This window comes from Prinia subflava, chromosome 3 (assembly GCF_021018805.1).
Source record: "Prinia subflava isolate CZ2003 ecotype Zambia chromosome 3, Cam_Psub_1.2, whole genome shotgun sequence".
Classification (NCBI taxonomy): Eukaryota; Metazoa; Chordata; class Aves; order Passeriformes; family Cisticolidae; genus Prinia; species Prinia subflava.
In genome coordinates, this window is record NC_086249.1 from 35331205 (window position 1) to 35355335 (window position 24131).

The following is a 24131-nucleotide window of genomic DNA, read 5'->3' on the forward strand; positions in this document are numbered from 1 at the left end:
GCTAAAAATACTCCTAACAACCAAATAATTATGATGTGCTTGGATGAACAGTTTCTTCATACAGTACTAATTGCCAATAAAAGCTTGAACCCATTCAGAAGACTTGTAAAAGAAAAGCAAAGCAGGAATATCATCAGCAGTGCCTAGTTCTCTGCTAGTGTTTTTCAAAAAGAGGAACACGCACGTGTGAAATAATAGTGAACATGTGAATACATGTGTATGAACATACATACACAAGGAATTTGCTGACAGTGACATCCTCTTTAGAATAACAGTGACATATTTAGAACAAACCAGTGTGATGTAACATGAATGATATGCAAGGAAAAAAGACTTTACAATGTCACTGAAATGTTCTTGTTTCAACACATTGATTTTTTTTGCAGAGTGATACTGGGGAATCATTCTTCCCAAATCACCAATGCAAAACCAGTTTGAAACAGCAGTTCTGAGTTCTCCAGCATAGTACAGACAATACAACCTGTATGTGAATATAATATACATGTTTAACCCTTATGCAAATTTGCATTTTTGGTGGTCAAAGTTAGGCTCAGTGCTTCAGTAACTGAGTAGGTGAAAAAAATAAACTCTAAACAAATTCTATGTATGGTTTAAGTATGCTCTTTTTTTTCCCCTTAGGAGTATTCCTATGGGATCTATCACAGCACTCTTTTGGAGTGGCAAAGATGCAGTGAATGTGAGACCTGATATTTCAGAAATTTATTTTATTTCAGCACAAAGTAGTGAAATAGGATAAATCTAACTGGAAAATTGCCTCAGCTTGCACACAGACTGGGTAAGGCATTCTGGATGCTCAGACTGCCTTTACAGGACTCACAAGTTCAAAAGGTTCAAAACTCTGTATTTCACAAGGACCCACGTTCCTATGTACTCTGCTCCCAGCCCCAGGCTTTGAAGCAATCACTGACTGCAGCTGGAGCCCAGCAGAGCCCAGGAGAACTGTAGGAATGTCGGGACTTCGTGTGGAATTTCACCAGTGTGAGCCAGTTGTGCTGTCCATTTGCAACTGAATTGCTGAGCCAGTTGCACCCTCCATTTGGAAATTAATTGCTGAAGTGTTCAAGTCCCTGCAATCAGCTTGATGGCATCACTTTGTTCAGATGCAATGCAGATGGCTTTTGAACAACACAGCCACCCAGTCCAGAAATTTTAGAAGTTTTTAGGCAGTGCCCTTCTGATCCTGGAGAAAAAGAGAAGGGTAATGCAGGACATGTGAAGCCCTGGTAACAGGTCTGGGCATCCAGCAACCATCAATCTAGCCTGCAATTATCTTTTCATCGAAGGCCTGGCACAGCAACATCTCCCAGCATAACAATTCCCCCACCACAGCTTTGTCCTTCCTGCCACATGCTCTGAATGATTCACACCCCAGACAGAAGGAAAAGGTGTGGGAGGAACACATGCGCATCCAAAGCCCTTGGCTTGCTGCAGAAAATGAGAGACTTTGGAACTGATGAGGACAAGGGTAGTTTCCCAAGATGTTTGTGTGGGGGAAAAAAATACTGAAGGAGTTGTGAGGAACCCCTATCCTGAGGGAACAAATGAGTCACTTTTGAATCCTCAGAGCAACTGGTATGGAGGTAAGGATTTGGGACTAGGAAACTCCTAAAGGAGCACAGCGTGCAAAAGCAGCACCAGAGCACACGGGGAGGAACGAGCCACATGTCTAGCCTGTGGAGTGCCCCATGCACACACACACACACACACCCCAGTGAAAGGGCATTTTGCAACCGTAAGAGACATCCAAAGCTTCAGAAGACTGACACACCACTGAAGTGTTTCATGTTGATCTGGGTAAGGGGGTGGTAGCCAGGTCTGTAGAGACAAAGATAATATGGATCAGCTTTTTTCCACTCCCCATCCCTTTTGGGACTGACAACAAGCTGTTTCACTTCTCCACCTGAACTTCCCTGCCTGTAAGGAAAGAGGGGTAATTCCCATGTTCTGGAAAGGCTAAGAAATCTTTCTGTGACCTATCATTATGTTAAATTGATGTCTCAAAGCCTAGCATCAGAATTCAGCATTAATATAAAGAAAGCTGTGCTCATTTCTCTGCTCATTTACTGTACTTATTTAGAAGGCCTGATATTAAAGCCCTGTGCAGCTCTATCCATGAGTAACTCATACATAAGGAAAGATCTAAGTCTTGTTTAAAGAACTGATCCCATTAGATAGGACTCTGGAATATGAGACAAAAATTACTCATGTGACAGACTGCAATTTACTCATATGAAGCCTAAAATAGCAGTGAACAAAACTTTACTGAAAATGAGTATTTTCAGTTAGTTACTTGCTTGTAATTAAGGCCTGGTCACTAAAGCTAAATGTCACATTCCCCAAAAGCAGCACTAGGAAGGAACCTTCTAGACACCTCACCAGAGAAATCAGATGGATAAGTGTCAAGAGGGAGACAAAATGTACTAATGACAGCAGAGAACACGCACATTTCACATTCTCAGGGTTAGTTAGGAACCCATGTCCATTTGCTTGCAAACTAGACTAAGTCACAGGCATTTTACCACAATTACTCCTAACTCTTCACAGAGTAAAAAACTAAAACCATCTCAGAAAGCTTAAGGTGTACAATTTTTAGAAACTTAACAAGATCCTTCTTGTCCTAAGGAAGGACAAATAGGTATGGCTAGAGAAAATGAATATGTTAACAAAGGAGTTCAGCAGTGAGGGCTGGCAGTCCAGTGCCCTTGGAAGATAACACTAGATGGATTATAACCATCTCACCTTACAAACATAGAAATGGTTCTCCCAGCTAAAGGCTTGAATGGAGTCACAAGTTGGCGCATTTAATAGGCTGCCTTATCAAAAGTCCTACAAGGAAAAGTGATGCTTTAGAAAAGGACAAAGAAGTGTCAGATTAGATATCAGTTGAACACATTTTGGTTTCCCAGCATAATGTGTGGTTTGGACATGTGGGTCTCAGAGGAAACTATTCCTCTTCTGAGATGTTGTTGGATCTGATAGAGTCTGTAAAAGGAGAGAAACAAAACAGGAATGTTATCAAAAAATAGTAACCATGTTAATAAGCCTTGGATCAGATCTTTGAACAAGACTTGGATCTTTCCCTGTAAGCCTTGTTATTATGACTAAGTCAGCTCTAAAAGGAAAAAAAATAACCGCAATGAATTTCAGCTGATTAAATGCTGAGAGAAACTGGACATGGAACAGAGTAAAGGAAGGAATGGGATAGAAAAAGCAGCAATGGCATATGTTAAGAAGCACTATTAATGTGCATTCAAAGACAATTAAAATAATAGTACAGATGGGTAAGGAAGTACATGGATAAGAAAAAGACACAGAAGACGAGAATCAGACAGATTGCAGACTGACATCAGTAATGCACAAGGAAAAAGGAGTGAGTTGGTATAAAACATGGAAGTCGAACTGTAAGAGACTGAACTATGTGCATTCAAATACTTCAGATACACTGAATAAGACTTCAGTGGCAACAGGCAAACAGAGGTAGATGTCAGCTATAGAAGTAGAAAAAACTTATTTCTACCTCTATTTTTTAAAAGTCTGCTTTTGCATCAAAGAGTGAGAGAAGTAGGTGACAGAAGTAACCATAAATTAAGAAAAAAACAGAAATTAGACCATGCTGATGCAAGACAATTGCATGTATGGAACAGCTACTAAACAAGAACATTCCAGGGAACCATAGGGAAAATATCAGTTAATCTTGCTGTATGTGATGGTGCACCAGAAGGCTGCAATTGCTGCCAGAAAATCCCAAACCCATAATAAGGCACCACCTCTTCAGAGCAGAGATTACATGTCTGCAGATAAGATGGACAGAGGAGTTGAAGAGAGAAGCAAAGCTAGGCTGCATGAACATTCACAAGGAACACAGCAATTCAGCAGCAAAGCCAGGACCAGAATCCTCATCTACCAAATAATGATCTACTGTCACTAAAAAAGAAACAAAATTACAAAAGGATGGAAAACACAATAAGTCAGAGGAGATGCCCAACTTCTGGGTTCCAGGCTATTGCCCAGATACAAAGCTCTAAGGCAAACCTGTAAGACATAGGTCTTGCCCTAGTTACTCTGCAGAAATTCAGATCCTCGCTGCTTAGCCTCTCTTTGATGCAGTAATTTTCCAGTGGAGCTGTAAGCCTATTGCTTCATCTCATTTTCCTAAGTAAACGGGCTTTTCACAGTGACTGTGCCAATGGAGCTGGCCTTACATCGGCATGCCTGCCACAGCTGCCCAGTGGTGCTGCTGGCTCACGGCGTCTCCTGGGCTTGGCATAGTGGGGTTGTAGAGCTCTCCTGTTCAAGGTCTGCCCTCAGAAGTGGCAGGCTCTCAGAGCTCCTGCTGAGCCCAGCACTGAACCACCATGTTTCTTGTGCTGCAAGAGAGGGCTTGAGAGCTGAGCAGTTGTGTGGTGCAGTTGTGAGGGGCAGGGCTCCAGTGGAAGCCTTCACTGTTTGGATTGCCTGCAGGAAGGAAGTGGCATAACATACAACTTGGCAAGGCATCTCAAAGCAGCATAAGAAGCTCCAGTCAACAAACCTCACATATTTTCTTGGGGGAGAAAGAATGATACTGAGTAGAGGAAAAACTATAGTCACACCTCTGTGTACTCTGGGAGTCAAAATCCTGTGTGTTTTGTGCTTGTTTACACAGCTTTATCAACAAAGAAGGATACCTGAAAACCGAGAGAAGTATTTGCTATTGTCTGTGAGGTGAGTGACTTGCACGAATAAAATAACTTGGCCTGACCTATTGGTATAATCACAAGAAGAGTGGAAAGATGGGGATTAAGTATCACACAGCCTTGGCAACAGAAACATAAAATTTCACGTTGGGACCTGTCATCCAGACATGCCATACATCCATATAAAAGAGAAAGTTTTATTGAAATTGGTTGAGGATTACAGCCCCTAAAAAGTTGTTGGGGAAAATTCTGAGAGGACCCCTGTGTAGGTCTATTGGGTACAAGGGTGGCTTCTCTGAGAAGCTTCCAGAAGCTGCCCCCATGTCCAACACAGCCAATGCCAGCTGGCTCCAAGATGGACCAACCCACTGCTGGCCAAGGCTGAGTCCATCGGGGATATTGGTAATGCCTCTGGGATAACAGACTTAAAATGGGGTGGAGAAAAGCTGTACAGCAGCAGCCGAGAAGAGTGAGAAAACACGAGAGCAACAACACTGCAGGCATGCAGTGCAATGAAGCAGGAGCAGGAGGTGCTCCAGGCACTGGAGCTGAGATTCCCCTGCAGCCTCTAGTGCAGACTATGGGGAGGCAGCTGTGCCCCTGGAGGTCCAGAGAGGAGCAGACATCCACCTGCAGCCATGGAAGAGCCCAGATCAGAACAGGGGGGATGCCTGAAGGAGGCTCTGACCCCACGGGAAACTCATGCTGGAGCAGGCTCCTGGAGCAGGATTTGTGAATCTGTGAAGAGAGGAGCCCATGTTGAAGTGGGTTTGCTGACAGGACTTCTGACACCATGGGGGACCCACGTTGGAGAAGTCAGTGAAGAGCTGCAACCCATGGGAAGGACTAACATTGAAAAAGTTCATGGAGAACCGTCTCCTGTGGGAGGGACCCCACACTGGAGCAGGGGAGGAGTGTGTCAAGCCTCCTCCTGAGGAGGAAGAAGCAGCAGAGACACATGTGATGAACTGACTGCAGCCCCCATTCCCTCCCCCTGCACCTCTGTGGGGGAGGAGGTAAAGAATTCAGGAGTGAATTCAGAAAGGGAGGGGTGGGAGAAAGGTATTTTAAGATTTAGTTTTTATTTCTTATTATATTACTCTGATTTGATTGATAATAAATTAATTTTCCCCAAGCTGAGTCTGTTTTACCCATGACTGGAATTGGTGAGTCCTTTGTCTCCTTGTCCTTAACTCAACTCATGGGCTTTTTGTTACATTTTCTTTCCCTTGTGCAGCTGGGAAGGGGAGCAATAAAAGCAGCTTTGGTGGGCCCCAGGCATCCAGTCAGGGTCAATCCACCACAGCAGGAGACTGAAAAATCCTCAGCTCTCCATAATGCTTTACTAGAGTATCATCACAGAATAATATACATGAAAACAGCATAGAAACTGAAAGAGTTTCCCCTCCAAAAATGCTTCACCACGTGTTCCTGTTTGATGACTATCATTATCACCGCGTGTCTCCTAGTCTTCCACACAGTCTTTCAACCCACATCTATTTTGAATTAACTTCCCACACCAGCCTCTGCTTTTAGCTTACTTCAGGAATACAAAGTTCCATATCTAAAAAGCATCACAGCAGTCCTAATCATGATTTCAATTTTCTACCTACTTTCTTTCAGACTCTGCTCTACCTTACCTTTACACACTCTGCTAGAGCTCATAAAAACTCCAGGATTAAAGAAGAAAGGCTCTGATGTTAAGGGGTAGCTTCTATTCATCATCAGTCAGTAAACTGTAGGTTAGACAATATCTGATTTGCAAATAATTAAAATACAGATTTTGGTTATAGTGAGTCTAACTTAAATGAGTAAAGTTTTCTTTAAGTCTTAGAATGTGATAAACACATGAATAGGAATACTGTTATACTGTAAATCAAAGTGAATAGAAACACAGAAGTCACAACCAATTATTTTGAAGTAGCATCTCATGACAGCATGCAAAACAACTTGAGTGGCCCTTGCTTTTCTGTCCCCATGATTGCAAATCATAGAATGGATTGGGTTGCAAGGGACCTTAAAGATCATCTAGTTCTAACCCCCTGCCATTGAGACAGGGACACCTTCCACTAGACCATGTTGCTCCAAGCCTCATCCATCCTGGCCTTTAACACTTCCAGGGACAGAGCATCTGCAACTTCTCTGAGCAACCTGTGGCAGTGCCTCACCTCTCTCACAGGGAAGAATTTCTTTCTAATATCTAATCTAAACTTGCCCTCTGTCAGTATAATGCCACTCCCCAATGTCCTGTCACTACAGGCCTTTATAAAAACTCTCTCCAGCTCTCATGTGGCCCCATTCAGGTACTGGAAGCCTGCTCTAAGCTCTCTCCAGAGCCTTCTCTTCTCCAGGCTGAACAATCCCAACTTTCATAAGCTGTCTACATAGGAGAGGTGCTACTGCACTTTGATCATCATCTTCATGGTCCTCCAATGGACCCATTCCATGGTTATGTTGGAGAACCCAGGGCTGGATGCAGCACTGCAGGTGGGGTCTCAGCAGAGTAGAATAGAGGGGCAGAATCCCCTCCCTGGCACTGCTGCTCACACTGCTTTGGATGCAGCCCAGGACACAGCTGGCTTTCTGGGCTATGAGAGCACATTGCTAAAACACACTCAGCTCCTTGTCCTAACCAGCACTCCTAAGTCCTTCTGTTCAGTGCTGCTTTCAATCCATCCTCCATCCAGCCTGTATTTGTGCTTGGGATTGCCCCAACCCAGGTGTGGGACCTTTACATTTGGCGTTTTTGAACTTTGTGTGTTTCACATGGGCTCTCCTCTCAGGTTTCTGTGGATAACTTCCCTTCCCTCCAGCTTGTCAATCGCACTATCCAACTTGGTGTCACTGGCAAACTTGCTGAGGGTGCACTCTATGCCACATCACTGACAAAGCTGTTAAACAGCACCAGTCACCAGTCCCTGAGGAATGCCATTTGTCTTCCCTTGGACATTAAGCTGTTGACCACAACTCTCTGAGTGTGACCATCCAGCCAATTCCCAATCCATTAAGTGGTCCACCCATCAAATCCATGTCTCTCCATTTTAGAAATGAGGCTGTCATATGGGATGATGTCCAGTGTCTTGCACAAGTCCAGGTAGACTATGTCTGAAGCTCTTCCTTTACCCACTACAGTTGTAACCCTGTTGTAGAAGGCCACCAAATTTGTCAGGCATGATTTGCCTTTAGTGAAACCATGTTAACTGCCACCAGTCACCTAATTTTCCATGTCCCTTAGCATAGTTCCCAGGAGGATCTGCTCTGTGATCTAGCTGGGCATAGAGCTGAGACTGACATGCCTGTAGTTCCCTGGGTCTTCCTTTTTTCCCTTTTTAAACGTCTTCTCTGTGCTCTGGCCATTTTTTGCTTCAAGTACTGCAATTAATGCACCATGTTTCTCACCATGCTGCTTTGTACTCCCTTTAGACTAATAAGAGCAGTCTAATTGCTCTTCTGTCTATTTTCCACTTCTCAAAGATTCACATATAAGTCCAGAAGCTCAAATGTTCTCTGCAATGCCAAGCCCTTGGTGCATATGGAGCAAGAGGGCAGGCTCTGGCTAGGACATGAAATTCAATGCACACCAGGTCTGATTAGCCATTCTCTGTTTACACAGTGATACGGGTGTGCAAATTTGGACATTACTTTTTAAGCCTTGTGCAATGTTGTGAAATGCAAGCAAAGACTGTGTTCATACGCAACAAGTGTTTTCTTGGCCCCTTGGAATTTCAGTTACTGCTGCTCCTCATGACTATTTGAAATATCCTGCTGAATCCTCATCTTGACAAATGAGGGGAGGTGCGTGCCCAGAGTGGGTGACACAAAATGTGTAATTGGAGGTTTTTGTCTGGTGGCCCCCGAAACATGGCACAGCTGATCGTTCCATGCTCCTCCCCTGATTGCATCTGATCATTTCTGCCTGCACCTTTCTAGAGGGTAAATAAATGATCTTCTGTCCATGACTATCCAGTTTTAGATCCCTGTGGCTTTTAAATTTTTTGCTCCTGAAGCTCTTGCTACTATTACATATTAATTCTGCTTCAAATTGATTTTCTTTGATATAAAAGTATCAGTTCTCTCAAATCTGATTTCTGTACTTCCTCTTTTTTCTGGGTTCAGGAAAGGTTCTTTTTAATCTTCTTTCCTTTTATTTCACATCACTGGACTCTCATGAAAGGCTTAATCTGAAGCCTTTAATTTCTGTCTCAGTACTTCTTCTTGAAGTGGTCCTTGCTTTTCTATCACCATGACTACAGTTCTTCTCTATGCTCTGGCCATTACCTGTTTTAGCTACTGTAATTCACTGACAGCTTCTCTTTCAGGTTTTCTGTACTCCCTTTAGCCTAACCAAAAATCTGTTAACCTATCTTCTCCTCCCCTCCACTTGAAGGATGCCATCTCATTTCTTATTCTTGCCACTGGCTCCCTGCCTCCTCACTCTTCACAGGTTTTCATCTTCTTTGCCCCTGTTCCCTCTCTTGCTTCCTGAGTGCCTCCCGATTCTATCTTGCCACAGTACCTCTTGTCTTCTCCCAGCCTCTGTTTCGTAGCCTGCCTTTGTTTTGGAAACTGAGTTGAACTAATGCCAGTTTTACCTGGAGAACTCATGCACAGAACCATTAACTCCTGAAGGTCACCTATGAGGTCCATGGCAGATTAGGAAAGAAATCACAGTGTTTCTGAGTGACATCCAGTCGTTCAGCCCAGGAGTTCCCTTCTCCATTCAGATCTGCTGCCCTGATGATTCTTCATCTCTGCAGGATCCATTTTTCACTGGAGACAATTACCTTGGGTTTTTTCTTGACCATGTTGCTCTCTGAATACTTTGGGAACGTCTTAAATGTTTTTGTACTTGTAGAGCATCCAGTTCACCTTTATAGTGCCACATAAATGTTTTCCCCATCCTAATTATAGTAGCCAGTGGCTCAGACATGCTGTGCTGTACTTGGGGAGGAAGCAGATTTCTGTGCATCACAGAGAGGAAATGGACAGACTGTGTTTGCTCGCTAATTGAATGAAACATTTCACTGACTTTAGCTTGAGAAATATAAAACTGTCTTGAATAGCCTAAATGTGCCTCTGTTAAGATTTCAGATAAGAGCTCCTGCCAGAACTGTGATGCTGCCTTAGTAACAGTGATGGTCAGGGTAAAGTGTTGTCTCTGAAGCATGGGAACAGAATGCATGACCTTATCTCTTCCCTCATCTTCTGGAATTTAAGGGACAAATATTCTTAGAAAACTCTGTGCTTCAAAGGATGAAAAATCTTCATTGTTTTTCTGGATTTATTGTTGTTACATGTTCAGAGACCCTTGGTCCTCCTTCCACTAAATTAGCACAGCACTGACTGGAGGAATGGATGATTCTGTCCTGAACTGGGAGAGTCCCCATGACACCACAGTATGTTAATCCCACATAACATCCAGCTGTATCTTTGAATGTCTTTTTCTCAGAATTATGCAACTGGGTTAAGTATGGATAAGCTTTGGTCCACATAATTTTATACCCAATCTCACCAGAATCAGAGTCAATGACTGAACATCAAGTACATTTATTCAGGTTGTACTTTAATAATTTACCATAAAGGTGAAAAGTGTCAAAATTGTCTGTACTGACATTAGATTTTTGGTCATTGCCTGTCCGTTCAGTTGCCCAATGAGGCTGTGAAGCCTCCGTAAGTGGGGATTTGCAAAATCTTGTTGGACATGGTCCTGAGAAACCTGCTCTAGGCAATCCTGCTTGAGTAGAGATTTGCACTAGATCACATCAAGGGGTCCTTTCCAACCCCAGGTATTCTATTACTCAGTGAGCTAAGTTCTTCCAGGTTTGTATCACCTACCGTCCATATGTTCCTTCAAGGCAGAAAAGAGAACTCCTGCATGGGATGCAAAGCCCTTTGTCTGAAATCAGACAAAGAGTGGGGGGAGGAGGACCCCTGCTCTTCCTGTAAAGAAAGTTTAGCTGGAGAATTGTTCTTTCCCTAACCTTTTTCTCCTTATTGACATTTTTTATGAGTAACACTTGGGAAGCCAGAGTACAACAGGCTGAATTTATTCATAGTCTGAGCATTATGAAAGCACCCTCTGAGGCAGTTTCCTCTCATGCTGCCACACCATTGAAGGCAGCCCTGACCTTAGGGGACCACCCTCTTCAGGAATGGAGGGTTATTCAGCCTGCATCCTGTTTAAGAACCACACGCCCCTCCTGAGTACTGGCTCACCGCTGGAGCAAGGGCCTCGCCATCTGTTTCAGTGTTCCCACTGTGGAACAGCACTCCTGACGTGACCAGTTGTGAGAGTGTGACCCACTCTTCCTGGTGCCGGGGCAGAACTGAGCTCCTTCTGGGTGTATGCAGCTAAAGCAAGACTAATCCCACAAAAAAAGTTCTGCAGGTAGAGGTGTCAGCAATTTGGCTGGCATCAGCAGGAAAACACACCCTTGGGATTACAGCCTTGCATATCATTTAACCTCAGCTGAATACATGTAGGAAACTGTGATCTGGCTCCCTCAATTCTTATTCAAGATAAGCCCTTTGAAGTCCTTGTACTGTGCAGGCAGGGCCAGCTTGGCATTTTTGCCAAGTCGGTGAAACATTTTGACATCAACGGCTTTCCTCTTCCCCAAAACAACAACTGGCTCTTGTTCTGCTTATTTTAACCCTGAAAAAAACTTCATCCCATTTCCGTCTTGCTCTGCATTACTATGAGGGAACACTACAGTTTCTTTCATGCATGAATACACAGACTCATGCCATACAAATCTTCCTTTTCTCAGTGCCCAGCCCCAAGTGTCTGCACTGGGTTTCACACTGATTCCAGCAAGAGGCTGGAGAAGGAGAAAGCAGGTTGCACAGCAGAGAACAGACTGTGCTTGCCATTCTTCATGCTGCAGAGAGTCAAACTAGTAGTTTCTTACAGGAAACAAGGCTGCGAAGGATCTAGTTTAGGCTGACTTCACTATGGCACATACTTGTCCAGTCTTAAAAACTCCAATGCAAAGATTGCTCACATTTCTCTTTGAGAGCTTGATCCAGTGTTTCATGAAGTGTTGGAGGCTCTGACTTGGGGCTACCCTCTGTCCAGATTTGCTAGATATTTTCTTTTTCTGCCCAGAAAATTTGCAGGATTGTCTGTACTGCAGCTTGGATAGGAAGGCTACACATATGGAAAACCTGGACATATCCCCAGGACCTGTGCTGACCTATTGTACAATCTGTGTACAGGAAACCAGACCAGGAAGCACTGATCTTATTCTATGAATGGGATGTGGTTGCTTGGTGAATACATTCAGTGTCCCAAAAGTCTGGGATTTACTACATATAGGCAACATATCTGATTGAAGAGTCAGAGAGCAGTACTGGATTCACTGCATCAGCCCTGCAGAGCATGACAGAAGTGAAAAACATACTGAAACTGGGATCCTGAAGACACACAACAATTGTGTGATGCTGAGGTCATTAGACACCGACATTTCCACAGTATCTTGGGTCCTGCTTTGAGTTGCACTTATCCTTTGTGGCCTGACCCAGCCCTCCTAGGTCTCTACCTTCGCATTCTTCCCCAATTTTTTTTTTTTTTTTGCCTATATTAGGTTCAGTAAGTTCCAAATATATTTTGGGAGAACACCCTGAACAGAGGCACAGCAGCCCTGTGCTGGCTGCAGGATGTGACACAGTCACACCATAATCACCTGAATGTGCTGCAGCCGCCACCTACACTGCAGGTGAGGGGTGGCAGAGCACTGGGGTGAAGAGCAGGGGGAAATCAAAAGGTACTGGGCAGCAGTACTTCCCTTCTTGTCTTCCACCACCCCTTGCTTTTATACTGACACAGCTCTTTGCATGACCACAGGATGACCTAGAAAAAGGGAAATTCCACACTAAATAATGTTTTGGGTTTTGCTTTAGTTGTTTTCACTTCAGCCAACAAGCAATTGTACTGGTCTCATTGAAGCTGCCACTTAAGGGTCTCTGAGCAGAGGGGTGCAACAGGGCCAAATGTCCCTTAGACCAGCGCTGTGTAGATCATGAATGAGGTGGAACAGCAGCAGTGCCTGTCCAGCTTCTTCATTCCCCCTCTGCCATGTCCCCTTACTCTTGTCATCTCCTCCACTGACACTTGGGTATATTGTGCAGTGCCAGGGCTGGTTGCTTGGTGAACCAGCCCAGGCAACCAATCCAGCTGGAAAGCATCCATTAGAATAAAGTTGGAAGGGACAATTTTCAGTGCCACCCCTTCCTCAGTGGGGTACACTGCACAGGTGGAGAGGAGCAATGAGGGCATGGCTTGGTTCACCCTGCGCTCCTGACTAAGAAGTCCCGTCATAACCCTCAGCCTTTGCTGTGTGTAACAACAGCCTGAACATAGGCACTTTCCTCTCACCTAAACTAACTGTATTCTCATATTTTGTTTCTCAGCACAATCTTCCATTCTGAAGGGAAGGGTGGTAATTTTTTGTGAAAATTCACATTGTTTTGTTAGCAAATAAACTCATGTTTGACACAACATCCGCCATGTCTGCCAGATCAGCAGGGGTTTTCTTTCTCTGCTCTGGCTCTTTTCCTCCTTGTTTTATTTTTCCCTTCCAGTACTCTCTTAATTTAGACTGGACCCTCTTGTAACAGCAAGTCAGCGACTTGCTTTGGGCAAAACAATTTGTACACTAGATTTATTGTCTTCCTGCTTGGATGTCCATCTTGTAATGTCTTCCACATCCAAGCCCATCCAAGTTTCTTTCTCTCTTTTTTCCTCTGTACTTTGAGCTTAGTGTTTTGAAGGAAGTTGATCAAACTGAGCATTCTTGTGAATCTAATCTTGCTTGCCAAGAATGTGATTCATCCCCCTGTAAGGAAAAGTGCTGCCAATAAAACATTCCCCATTCCCCCTTTTTTACATGCAAAATACTGTTACTGCTCAAAACAGCAGATCTTTTTACTTAGAACAAAGTGTTACCCTATTAATTGCACAACAACTAGAATTCTTAAAATACCTTTCAGCTCTATTCTTAGAAGGAAATATTGCCAGCGGAGGCCTTGAAAGTGATGAGATGTAAATTACAAGCACTAGTAAAGCACAATGAAATGGTACCTTGCCTCATATCCTTCACATTGTTATCTCACCCTCAGCAGGACCAAATTCCAGCAGTTTTTCCGTTACGCTTTGTGTCGTGGATATTTTAAGAACTCTTCATGGAAATACAAAATCATTTCAGGGGAGAAATATATTATTGCCTTGCATGAGGACAGTGCAGAAGCCAAATCAGGTATGCAGTGAGAGGAGTTTAACATCCCTGTTTGTTCCCTATGACGGTGCTGGTGGGGCTGGACAGACACACACCTTGGCTCAAACTCCCCAGGGACTTGCCATGGCCGCATTCCCTGTGCAAGGACACCCTGTCTGCACCGTGCCTGTCTCATTCCTCTTCTGCTACAGCACTACAATGAGAGGTCTTCACATGTTCATCAGATATTGAACCTGGTGCTCTGCACACTCCTCCCCCAGAAGTCAGAGGGCTTTGTTTATAATTTGGCAGCAAAAGAAAAGGTGGTTTGGGATTAGGTATGCATTGTTACAGTCAGGAAAGCAGGATTCATCATTTCTGGAAGTCTTTTAAAAGCTATGACATTAGCAAAAGTCTGCATTGCTCTTTGTCATAGTTTTGGCTTTGCTCCTGGCTGGGCCAGGAAATGGTGTGCACAAAGTATAATTCCCACATTTCAGCAATGCCCCTGCAGCCTTGCTCCATCAGTAACACACAGGTAGGGCCAATAACAGCTGCATCTGATGTTTTTCATTCTTGCCAAGGACCAGCTGCTTTCAATGACCTTCTCCCATGTATTGTCTCTGCCAGCTAGCCACTGATGAAGACACTCACAATCCTGGTGGCTGGGATCATGGGATTGCTGTCCCAGCAAGAAGGCAAGACTCATTCTGGCAGCCTGAAAAAACTGTAAACTCCCCTGCAGCTGAGCTGTCAGCATGTATACAGAGCTAACAGAGCTGTATAACCCACAACTAGAGAGCAGGAGGAGGATGAACTTTGGAGCTCCCAGGAGCAGGTGTACAGCCCATTCTTGGTGGTCTTCTGCCACTAATACCACCAAAAATTACCACCTTAAGAGGCTCAAAGAATGTGGGACGAAAAAGCATTCACCAAAATCCAGGCCTCCCTGAGTGCAAATGCAGTAGGAACTTCTCCATGACTGACCAAAAATGTCATCCGCCACCCAAACATAAAATGAAAAATGTGTAATGTCTCTGTAGGCCAAATCATTTGCACCGGCTGGCCACAGGTCAAGAACAACTACAGCCATGTTAGCACAAATACAGAAACCTTCCCACTACGTTTGCAGCCCAAGATGGATAGGTGTTCATGAATCTCTCATTCTGACTGGTCTTCATGGTTTCTAATCAGAAACCAATTAATAACTTTGACAGTGTATCATTTCATCTTTGGCCATGGCTAAAATCCTTTCTGAATCTCATTCATGTGACTGTTTGAAGCATGTTTGAGCAGCAGCTCCATATTTTTTTGGGTGAAGCCAGACCCAAGTCTGAAAGAAACAGCCAGACTGCTGAACTTCAACATTTTAAGATCCAGCCCATACAGCAGAATCTGGATGCAGGAATTTAGCAATAACTGTTCTCTCTGCTCTTAATATTTCACTTTGAAATTTTCAAACATGTATGCTTAGTAATTGCTCACCTCTAAGAGGCAGGAGAATCTATCCATGTCTCTGGGAACAAAATTAGTGTACTTTTCATATTTGCGAGTTTCAATTCCTTTCATATAATGGGGGTTTCTTTTCCAGTATTTGTGGTTTTTTGAATTTGAAAATTCTGAGATCTCTTTTTAAAGCTAACTATGAGTTATTATCACTCCTTGTCTTTTAGAACTCTGCACACCTGCATTAAATTGGTGTATCAGCTGGTAATTATTATTCACTTACATTCCTTAAGCCCAAATAAAATAGAACTTATTTTATCTTGCTTCACATTGAAGAAATCTAATCTAAGGCATGTAGAAGTGCCATTTCTCCTGCTCTTTTATGCCCTGAAGTTTTACAGAAATGATTCTGAATTATTCTTAGCTTTGTAACAGGGATAACAAAACAAAAAGCTAACTGTAAAGAAGTGCTAACCCAAGTTTTTTTTTCTTATCTACCTCTTTTAAAATAGTTTCTTTCCTCCCTCTTTCTTCATTTGCAAGAATTTTCTCTTTAGCAAGTCTGTGAGGCACTTATTTTTTGGAGTGCTGTGCTTACACAACTTTTGAACACAAAGAGTGCTGCTCACAGCAATCTGAAATGTCACAGTCTGTCATGCTGTCACATAACTTGTCACATCATACAGGCCATCATTTGAAAGCATCAGGTTAGGGACAGATGTCATCTTGTGACTCCAACTGAACCAGCGCAAGAAGGATGCCTTTTATCACCATCCCCTCTGGCCCACTGAGGTGCCAGCACAGCCGCTTGTGTGAACCCTTCCTCACCCAATCCAGGCAAGAGCAGCAGGAATTTTGTAAACTTTTAAAATATGAAGCCTTTGCTAAGCTGTTTCATTGCAGCAACACCTATATGGAGAGCTCACCATGACCAGCACTGCCAAGAGAGCTGATAGGGAAGGAACAAGAAATAGCAAGAAACGTAAAAACAGTGATTTCTTCTGCCAGCACCCTGGGCACCGTGTGCACTTCTTCCCATGCCCTTACCATCACTCATCTACAACACCAGTTGGCCTTCATTGCTCTGCAGCAAGACTTCCTACATTTGCAGTTTCCCCAGTACCTCCTGCCACGTGCAAAATGGAATATAATACAGCTGATAACCACTGTCAGTGGCAGGTAGAGAAGTTATTCTTTCTTGGTCTAAGCAATAGGCAAATTTTCTAGGAACTTTTGAAGTTACTGTGTGCAGGAGCCAAAGTGATTCTGCCATGCATTGTGCCTACAGCACATTCTGTTGTACTGGCACTATTCCTGCCACTACCATAAGGATTATTTCAGTGTTTCCACTAAGCATTGTGTCTCTGAGGAGCTTATGGTAACCAAGCTGTCAGAATTCATTCTGGGCTCAATCATCACAAATTGTAAACTCCCGGTGACGGACAGTTCCCTACTTTTAAAAAGATTGTCAGAGTTAATTGATATTGTGTAGCATTCAGTAAAGAATTTGGTTTAATATTGAATTATTCAAAATGTGGATAATTTGTCATAGCCAGAACATTTTCATCGTAAGTGGCCATTCAGAAAAAAAATACAAAAGAAACCAAGAAGATAAAGAGAATTGTTTTTTCTGACCTTCTTGTTGATCCACAAAAGATATTTCTGGAAGGCAGCTGAGGTGTCTCAGGGTGCTGAGGCTTTGCTTTGTGCTTGACTAGGCTGGCCACATGGAACTACTTATTTTGGAGAAAAGTTTTACTTGACTCTTTATGTCGATGCTTCTGGAGGCAGGACACACGTAATGGCTTGCACAACATCATCCTCTCTTATGAGGAATATGCACTGCTCTCATAAACCTTTGCCAGGGCTCTGTGAGCCCCAGAAGGAAGCCAGAAAAAACATGCCTCTTACTGGGGCTGCCCAGAGAGGGTTTACTTGTTAGCAGTTCCCTCATCATTGCAAACCAATGTGAAAGGCCACAGACATGGGAGTTCTTTCTGTTAAGATCTGACATACTGGGGCAGAAAACAGAGAGGGAAATACCTGCTCTCAGGATGCAGGATGCATCTTTATCCATTTACTATTTTCAATAAGAACAGTGTGCGCCACAGACTGGAAACTTCTAGGAGTTTATGGCAAGATGAAGAGAAGCATAGCCAGGGAGCTGCATATAAAATATGTGTATGTTGGTACACTCAGCTGGAGTTTTCTTCTTCAGGAGAAAAAGCGTAAGTACTTTAATATGATTCTTCCATGGAAAGGGGAAATAACAAATATTCAGAGGAAGATACTGAAATAACCATCAGTGTGATCTGTTAACACTTACTCATGGAAATGTTCCCACCAAACTATGAACGGGAATATGCCTGATGGAGACACTCACCTCCTTCTCAGACTTTTGTGTCGTGTTCAAGGATAGGATCACATTAATCCAGGAAGCAGGAAGGGATTTGTCTGCACAGGAAATGTGGAAGACAATATTAAGGACATCTCTTCCAGCTGCTGATGTTGTGAGCGAACACGCTGGCTTTGCCATGCAGGGCACTTGGAAGACAGTGCTGTTGTCTCAGAGCAGCCAGCGCAGGGCAGTGGATCAGGCAGCCTCTGTGTCCCCAGGGAAAATCAGTTCTCTCAGTGGGGAGCAGCAACTGGGGAAAGCACCAGCAATGTAAGTAACCTTCACACTGGCTTGGCTTCTCACCACTGCCTCCAGCAGTGGAGCTGACCCAGTGAAGGGAAACCAGGAAACACAGGCACAGGCAGGGACCCACACTGCTGACCGAACCATCTGCAGTGAATTACAGGCTGACCAGCCTTGCAGAGGTTGTTAGTCCTGGCTAGGTCAGGACAGAAGATGCTAGACATGACGGTATCTCATTCGGACTTGGATGGTGGTTGGTTGTCCTCTCTATAAAACATGTCTCATACACAATTTAAATAATTTCCACTTATTGAAATGCCAACCCATTTGTTCCTCCCTCACAGTGTATGAACGTTTTTGTACTGAGGTAATTTCAGACAAACAGTAGGGGGGAAATCAGGAATCTATGGTAGAGTATTACCCAAGTTATAAAAGCAGTTTATTACCCTATTGTGTGTCTAAAATTTCTGGAATATTGTAGCAGATGTATTTTATAGAGAAATGACAACACATTTTAATGAAATCCAGGTTTAGATTCTGGCAGCATTTCTCCTTTAATTTTATATTTTGTAACCAAGTCTACAACTCCACCAGGAAAAATCAATAGAATATTTAGCACACCTCACCATCTCACCTTCACGGCAATTTGTATAAAGAAGAAAATACCTCTGTGTGACATACCAAGAGTTACTTTTTCTTTTCTTGAAACTGAAGTCTGAAACCTTTTGGGGGCCCAAGCCCAACGATTGGACCCATTTGGGTTTCCTCAAGACTCTAACCTAATGGTGCCTAATGAGAGGCAAGCTCAGTACAATTGCTCTGAAAAGGAACTTTAATAATCTGAAAGCAACTAACAAAAAGGTGTACACTGTAACAAGAACTAACTGGAGCAAGCAGAGACAAGGGGCAAAAAGCAAGGGCCAGGGTCAGACAGAGGTATTTATACAACTTGGTGTGGGGCGGAGTTAGGGCAGGGTTAAGGCAGGGTCTGAGGGAAGGGTCCAGTGGGGGAGAACACTTAAGAATATTAAAATTTCTGCACCAAAAGATAACCTATAGTAACAGAGGAGACTCAGAACTTTTTAGCAATTATCTACATAACACAACAAAGGAATTATTGGACTGAGTCTTTTGCCTGCAAGGCCTAAAAAGGGCCTCAAGCCAAGACCTTCTTCCTCTCCTGGGAAACCACCCTCTACACAAGTCTGTTTTCCTCTGCTAAAAGCTAGAAGCTCCAGTTTGTTCTGATCCCCTCCAGGTGAAATTCAAGCGGTCATTACAATTATTTGCTGGATCTCTCTCGCATGAGCTGTACTATCTAGCCAATTCAGATTGTGAGCAGGTTTGCACTGAATCAGCCTGAAGTGCTGTGGCTCTCCAGCTCCCTCCTCATGCTGCTCAGGGGATGCAGGCAGGGTCACATCCTGCATCCTTTATTGCTGCCCACTGCAGGGAGCAGCACCCTAAGGAAAACAAGATAGATCCCCCCTGTTCCCAGCTCCTGGGTTCAGGCCTCTGGCAGAGCTCAGGAGCAGTGTGGACATCCTCCTGAATCCCTCACATGCCCAGGTGTCCAATGTTAGTCTCAGCTGACTTCAGATAAATCACAGGGTTTGTTTGTTTTTAATATTACTGTTCAATCCAGTGTATTTGCTTAATGAAAATATTTCTAACAGGAGTAAGCATATCTGACAAATTTTCTTTCTCAAAGGTGTGTGGATGCTGCAGGTTTCTGACAAACTGCTGTTGGTATTAAAAACAAACAGAAGTAACAGAAATGTAAGTGATAATGCTTATCTGTCTACTGCATTATTCTGTGATTTTTTTTTCTGAATCTGAAAAAAAAAAGCATCCTGAGGATACTCTTTTAGGAAACACTTGATGAGGAATAGTTCCAACAGAATGGCGGAATTATAACATTTGGCAACATCACAAACCACTTTCAACTCTAATCAAGATCTTACTGGCAGGTATAAGGCAGCTTGTTCCCAAGGCACAGCAGTGGCTCTGCCTCGCGCACGCGCCTCTGCCTGGAGCGAGCACAAGCCTGCACAGCCTGGCTGCTGCTACTGTCACATTAGCAGCTAAACCATTTTACACTATTGTAGAACAGTAAATCACCTTCAAAGCATTTTTATTAACTTTTGGCCATTCTGATGACTTTGGAGGGAAAAAAAAAAAAAGGAAGAGAAAAACATATACGTAATTCATATACAAGTACAGATTCCTCCCAGGCAGCTAAGTCTTGATGCTCCTGAATCAAGATGCTGCCTCGAGGGTCTCTGCAGGCTTTACACATCCAGTGCCATCCTTTTCTACATCCCAGACCCACAAGTCTGTCCTGCACCAACTCATTCACCTACTGCCTCACAGGCAGGTTGAACAGGACCACAGAAGCCCAAGAGTTAAGGTGCATTTTGTGAGCCCAAATCATCTAAATTCAAAACAGGGAACAGAAACTGAAGATTATATGAAAACAGTATAATTGTGTAGCAGCACTACAGGCTTCTTGACATTCACACTAATTTTGGTACAAAACACAGGAAATTAAAACATTCTAGTGAAATTTACTGCACACAGAGCATTCTGAACATAAAAACACACCAATGACATCACCACGACACAAAATGTAGGAAATAGGAGTGATTGCATTTGCAAAGAAGTTGTGCTTGTGTTCTTCCTCCACCATATAAAGCTGATTTGCAGTAGAAGCTCCATCAAATTTGAAATTTTGCTCTCACAATTGATTGTAAAGATGTTTTAAAGTTGATTGTGCTGTTGTCAGAATAGGGTAGTTGAACTTTCCACAATCAAGACAAAGACCAAGTCCTCTGTCAAACAGGCTTTATGGGATGCACATAAAACCAAGAAAAATCAAGGGGCTCTATGTAGTCCTGGTTAGAAAGAACTCCGAAACACAGCCATAAGTCCTGGGAGCCTTGGGAACCTGGAAGTAGTATGCTGCTGAGGCTAATTCAGCTTCCTTGAACTCAGATTCAATACACTCATGGGTCTGAAACGTTGGAGCTCCTTATTCTGGTCATGCTCCCATTTTTCCAGTTTCTGGGAGGTTTGCCTATGGCTGATACCCCAGGCTCAGCTATGCCGGTACTTTCTGTATCTTTCCAAGGACATTTGTTATTTGCTACAATCCTTCCGTTCTGCCAAGAAAGTTTTAAGTTACCCCATAGCAACTGCTGCTTCTGTTTTTCCCTTTCAGACACAAGCTACTCACAGTAAGTGTTTTGTAGGCCAGTGGGCTCCTTGACCCACAGAGCTCCTCTCTCTCCAAAGGGCTGTGGCAGCTTTGCCCAGTCCCACATCCTAATAGCACCCACCCATCTCATTCACGCCTGTCCTCTTTGGCCCCAACTAACAATTCACAGATTGCTATTTAAATAACCACTTCCTTACGAACATGTGTTAACAATACTTAATGGAGCAATTCACGTTCCCAAACCGCTTGTCTCCTGCTCTGCAGGCATTCACAGCTGGAAAAGTGCGAGTCATATTTTGCGCCTTCGCAAGAGCCAAGGCTGGAGACTTGCTCCTATGAGTCTTACCTGCCTCACTCACCTCGGCGCAGATATTTCATTCTCCTTACAGCATGCCCTATATATGTACACCTGTTTGCGTGTACAGCCGTTTTTTGCACAGCACACAGCGTCCCTGAACAAGCAGAGGAGACCTCTCGCTCCTCAAAACCTAAGAAATTGTGCAGGGAGGGTGAAGCAATCAGCCGTCCCACTGCCACTGAAGGGACACACCCTCCTCCAGCCCTATTCTCCCCGTCCCAGCTGCTCCTGGACATGCACTTCCCAGCACTCGCCTTGCACCAGGTCTAGCAATCGTGGAATGAGTTTTAAAAGTGTGAGGTGAAATTAACTGACAGAGAAGCAGCCCCCACTAGATAGTTTTCTCTTAAATTGGAGAACTTATTTTTGGAAGCATCTAGAGAGAGTCATGCTCCGAAGAAAGGAGGGAAAACCCAGCCCGTGATGAAGGACAAGCAGTGGGAGCTAAATCCCCCATCCTCTGGCAAAAGCAATCAGTTGGACCAGTGCCAGTACACGTGAGACCCCAGCCCAAACCTGTGGGGAGCCCAGTTTACGGTGTTACGCCTTGTCTAACAGACAGCCCCGTCCTGAGTAAAGCTCCCACCCTGCAGCCACATCACCACACTTTCATTTCCAAATAATTTTCAACCTTTGCTTCCAAACACATAACATAAGAATCTAAGATTTTAGACTGAAAAGAAATTGTGTTGATACAGTTCATGCATAATAAATTAATTAATGCTTTAATTTACTTAAAAATCAGACCCACTAGGGTCATTTTTCACATAAATACTGTACTCCAAAAGTTCTATCGGAAGGAACTACTCAGATTTGTAACAGAACTGTGCTTTCTTTGTTACAGCTGTCCCTTGCACTACTTGACATAAATTCCTTTGTTTCAGAAATGGTAGTTCACACACTGACCCCAAAGTGTGTGTTATCATGGCAGATAGAATTAATTTTAGCAGAGTGATAAACTGAATTGTTGCCTGGGAAATCAAAATCCAGAAATGGTGGCAATTCTGACTCATTGCCTATGGCAACAAAATGATGATGTAACTTAATGTAGATTAAAAACTGTACAACACTATTCAGACTACTACAAAAGGAAGTTAATAAAAACTGAGGGTCATCTGTAGTAGGTTGCTGGTTCTCTCCTGTTGTATTTGGTGAACCATTAATCAACATTTTAAATCAAATACTGTTGGTTGAGTGAAATGTAAGGTTGTTCTTTTTTTTGTAGTATGAACTCATAACCCTTTTTCTTTTTTATGATATACACAGAAACATAATATGTGAATGTATTTTTATATTTATCTCCCTTTATATTTTTATAATCTTTTTCTCCTCTAAATATTTTTTCAATAGATAATGCCTTTGAAACATGCATCTGCAGTGTTCAGAAGAGTGAAATCAAATCTCATCACCTCATCACAGGTACTTCAACACTTACAACACCTTAACGAGCACCTGCTTTTTGCATGGTGCAGAATTTGGAATACTTACTTCTGGTGCTAGACTCACACTCGGGACAGCAGCCCAAAGGCACCTGGAGCCCCCCGGCTCAGAGACACACACTGCACAACGGGACAGCGAGACACAGCTCCGGCGGCACGCGGGATGTTCTCTGCTGCAAGCAGGGAATGGTGTGAGGAGCGCAGCACACGGCACTAATACAGCACCAAACACATCTTACCGGGGTGCTCAGGGGATGGGAGGGTGTGTGGTGTGCGGACATGCGGAGGGAGCTGGGACTGCTCACAGGGACGCCTCACTGTGTGGGGATACCTGGCGGGCAGCAGCGAAGACTGACAGCCAGGCCTCTCAGCAATGCCCGCCACAGAACCAGGAGTAAAGGGTACAAACTGACAGAAGAAACGAACTTTTGTTGGTTTTTTTTTCTCTCTCTCTTTTTTGGTTTGTTTGTTTGTTTGTAACTGAGCACTGGAGCAGGTTGCCCAGAGATCTCCGTCCCTGGGCATACTCGGAATCCATGCAGCCCTTGCTGACCCTGCTTTGAGCAGGGGTTTGGAATGGCAGCCTCCTCCAGAGCTCCCCTCCAGCCTCAGCAAACCTCTGACTCCCTGATATGTGATTATTTTACATCTGCAAGCACCCTTCTGCTTAATTTTACAGAGAAACTTAATTTTGTTTAACTCTCAAAAAGACAAATAATTTCAGAGGAAATAATCCAAACATAAATTCTGTGAAAACAACTGAGCCTCTCTCCCCGCATAGCTTTGAGTAACAAGCAACTCTCGACATTTTAAAAAAGCTATCAAAACTGCACGCATTTTGTATTCTTTTATCGATATTATATATTCCTGCTTATTTTGTAAGACACAACCACGGAGTCAAATTAAACCTAATTAAAGATTTCACTTGTGGGGGGGGAAAAAAAAGTAAACGGGAAGCGTATGCATTTGGCGTTTCCCTGAATGTACTATTAAGGGAAACTGGATTCTAAGCAGACTTCTCTCGAGTTTATTTCGCCCTGCTGCTACTCACACCGGCGGGCTGTACGGCTCCCCCCTGCCCGAGCCCCGCGGCTCCCTGAGGGAAGGGCGGCGCCTCC

The 24131-nt window shown here is 43.6% G+C and overlaps 1 long non-coding RNA gene across 1 annotated transcript; it reads right to left on the reverse strand.

Moving 5' to 3' along the window:
* Positions 1–834: 834 nt before the first annotated feature.
* On the reverse strand, positions 835–24131 carry LOC134549158 (uncharacterized). Its single transcript, XR_010080012.1, has 3 exons — positions 24065–24131; positions 23063–23186; positions 835–1201 (listed from the first exon to the last, which is right to left on the reverse strand). It is a non-coding gene; the product is annotated as an uncharacterized LOC134549158 (long non-coding RNA).